The sequence below is a fragment of the Lactuca virosa genome, chromosome 2 (genome assembly GCF_052849685.1).
Source record: "Lactuca virosa cultivar CGN04683 chromosome 2, Lactuca_virosa_CGN04683_v6, whole genome shotgun sequence".
NCBI classification, from domain to species: Eukaryota; Viridiplantae; Streptophyta; class Magnoliopsida; order Asterales; family Asteraceae; genus Lactuca; species Lactuca virosa.
In genome coordinates, this window is record NC_136427.1 from 297584060 (window position 1) to 297587796 (window position 3737).

Here is a 3737-nt window from a genome sequence, read left to right on the forward strand (position 1 = left end):
GTGTGGGCCACTACATCTCTCGCAACCAACTCGAATTGCATGAATTGATTGGTCCATTTGGGTCAATCTCCTATCCATAGTGTTAAGCATTGCCATCACAGCAGCCATCTCTTCAGTTTGTGTACCTCCACTGCCCTTTATGCCATCGCGCCCTGGGTTGTGATACTCACGAGAGTGCCTTGAAAACTCTTCAATCAGCTCCTTGGCCTGATTTGGGTTCTTCTTCGTTAGTGGTCCTTGCGAATCAAGGAGTTGTCTAGTCATGACATTCACCCCATCATAAAATATTGACATCTCTTGCTGAATATTGAGGTCATGTTGAGGACAATTCCTTAACAACCCCTTGTAGCATTCCCAGGCCTCGTATAATGACTCCCCCGGATTTTTCTCAATGTTGGCAATTGCCTTCTTGAGTTTAGAGATTTTGGAGGGTGGGCAAAACTGATCTAGAAATCTCTCACGCAACTGGGCCCATGTGGTGATTGTACCAGGTGGGAGTGCCTTCAACCAGTCTTTTGCTGCTCCCTTGAAAGTGACTGGTAGCATCCTTAGCAAAGCTGTCTCCCTTGGGATATTGGGAGTATTAAAATAATCCGCAATATCGTTCACCTCGTCTAAGTGTTTGAAAGCATCCTCGTGATCCTTCCCGTAGAATGGGATATCCTTAAGTGCAGTAAGGATATGTCCCTTCAACTCGAATGTGGCATTGGCAGGAATCGTAGGATGTACTAAACCCGGCCCCACATCATCTCGAATGCGCTTCTTGTAGTCCCCCATGGCCATCTCATCAATGTTCGCCATTTCGTTCTCCGGCTCGTCCTCGGGTTCACTCGTATAAAGTCCAAATTCTGTGTCGGATTCGTATTCTGATTCGTGTGGAATAGGAATTGGACCAAGTTCTTCAAATTTGACCTTATCCTTTGAGGCTGAACTCGATTCCACTGTCTTAGTCTTCTTCCCCGACTTCCTTGAAAATGCTGATTTTAGTTCTTGCAAGGGTGTCTTCTTTGGCGTTTGATCTTCCTTCGCGTTCTTGTTCTTATTTTTGTGAAGGGCTGACTCCGGATCTTCAAGTGGTGGCACCAAAGGTGTGTTAGAGCCTCTGGTCATGAACTCTTGCAAACTAAACAAAATAAAAACGTAAAACTGAACTAAAATAAAAAAAATAAACTAAAAACTAAAGAAAACTGAAAATCACAGTTCTCACGTCGTGAGACTATATTCTCACGTCGTGAGTCCTGTAACAGAGGAAAAATAAAACCTTGCTGGAAAATTAACTTTTTGCGGGTTTTATCCCACAAAAAGGATCGGTTAACTTAAAGCAAATAAATAAAAAAAATAAACTAAGCCGTTCCCCGGAAATGGCGCCAAAAACTTGATGTGCACGGAAGTACCCACTAATTTTAATATTTATAACCTAACAAACTTAGACTAACTATGCACTTATAGGCAGTGTACCTAGTCAGATTACAGTATAGCTTAGGTAAGTCGGGTGTCGATCATAGGGAACGGTGTTATCAATTAATCTATTTACTACTAAATTAATCTAATTACTAACAAGCTAAAAGGGTTTTTATCTGATTTTGCAAGATCAGACTAACTTAACTCAAATTCAATCAATAATTAAAAACACACTCTTATCTAGTTCGAATCCACTTCGTCCTTATGGCTAGCTAATAATTAGGGATTATTAAGTTGGTTGTTATTATATTAGTAATTTAGGTCTAAATTTACCAATAGTTAATTAATTCATGTAAAACTATGTATGGTCACACACAATTAAACACATAACCAATTATGTTTATGAATATGCTATGTAAGATTTATCATGCAAACACAATTATTGTCATAATCTATGTTCTCTAGCACAGCAAAGTTAATTTCTTCAATTACTAACTAAGATTTTGGTTGATCCTAGCTCTAGCAATTCAATGTTCACTAAATTACTAGGTTATCAAGTTCATGCAGTTAATGGTCACTAAGCTACACATAACATGAATCTAAGCAACTAAAGCAACAACATAGCATGCTAGGTAACAATAAATCAAACACAAGCAATTCACCAACTAAATAAATCCCTATAAAATTATGCTATTTATAAGTTGAAGCTTCATCTAGCTAGATAAGAGTAGCTAGATTCAGCTGCTCATAGTAGCAACTAATATATAAACACAACTCAAATAAGAAAACATGTCCATAAGTATCAAACAAGTAAACGAATTATGAACTTTTACTCTTTTTGGTGTTGAAAACCCTTTTCCAGGACCTTGCTTCTGCTGTAAATCGTCTCCTGGAACCTCTTCCTTCAGACAAAAGTCCCCCAAATCGTAATGGGCAAAGGTTTTTATAATATCTTCCAATTTACTGTTCACGTCGTGAGAATTTAAGATTCATGTCGTGAACTACGAGATAATCATGTTCGACAAGGATTCCTTCACCCGGATGCTTATCTTCTAGAACTCTCTACTCACGTCGTGAACCATCAACTGTTCACGTCGTGAATACGTCTTTTGGGTGTTTTTTTTCATTCTTCTTTTCTTCAAGCCCCCCAAAGTTCCAAGTATTGTTACTTCTGGTCCCTTTCTTCTAAAATGCTTTATTTTGGCTGCAAATAACATTTTATCCTCATAATTACCATAATTCTATGCAAATAACCAAAATATTAAATAAAATGTAGATCAATATTGCCTAAAACTATGTATAAATTTGGCAATATCAAAATACCCCACATTTATTCTTTGCTTGCCCTCAAGCAAATCTAATTATTAAATCAAACCTTCACCACCAATATCACATAGAACGATCCAACTCAAGCTCAGCCATTATGCCAAGACCTAAACGCATGCATTTATGTCTAAATTTGTTTCCTAAATAACCCCCATACTTTAAATACTCACAATCTTCATAAACACTCGCCCACTTCTTTCGAACAATGCTCATTTTATGCAACCCTCCGAATCCATCCTCATAAATCTTTCTAACCTCAAGATATTTTTGTAAAGCTACCCAAGCATACATAAACTAGAGAATTACAACTTTTTAGAAGATACCACAATTTGGAGCTCTTGAATTCTTCTTTACTTTGATAATTGATCTTTAATTTCTTTGAATTCACCATCTTTGTGTAATTTTAATATCTTCAACTTTTGAAACTTCAGAATTTTCGATCTTTGATCTTCTTACTTTGATACTTTTATGCTCCAAAAATTCTTTAATTTTTCACTTTTTTTGGTAATTTCTCTATTTTTTTTCTTTTTACATGTACTCACTTTTTTTTATCACTCAAAAACCTACATGCTTAAGTAGGGGTGCTTTACTTCAACCCTTATTTTATTGTGTCTTAGTGCCAGTCGACTCCACTGCTCGAATGCTTCTTGCTTTGTGTTTTGTGGGACTCACATTGATGTGATATGACCATGAAATGAATACACTAAGTTACATGCTATGAAGGTTAAATAATCTTAGAGTGAAAGATTCGGCCCTATTATGCAGCTCTCGTTTGAGTCTGACCGTTGTAGGGTTGGGTCCTTTAGTCGAAAGATTGTTTAAGTTTTGTTGCATGTAACTGCATTTATGAAGTGGTTGGCCGACATTGATGGGAGTTCTTCAGCAGCTGATGGCAGGGGAGGTGGGGGAATCCTAGGAGAGCCTAGGAAGTATTTTAGTGTGATTGTTTCGCTGTTGAGCGGGTATTAGGAGTATTTTATGGATAGGTCTTAGAGGGCCTTAGATGATCC

At 37.4% G+C, this 3737-nt stretch overlaps 1 non-coding gene across 1 annotated transcript; it reads left to right on the plus strand.

Annotated features, from left to right (window-relative positions):
* Positions 1 to 310: 310 nt before the first annotated feature.
* LOC145161767 (small nucleolar RNA R71) lies at positions 311 to 417 on the plus strand. Its single transcript, XR_013738642.1, has one exon. It is a non-coding gene; the product is annotated as a small nucleolar RNA R71 (small nucleolar RNA).
* Positions 418 to 3737: the final 3320 nt, after the last annotated feature.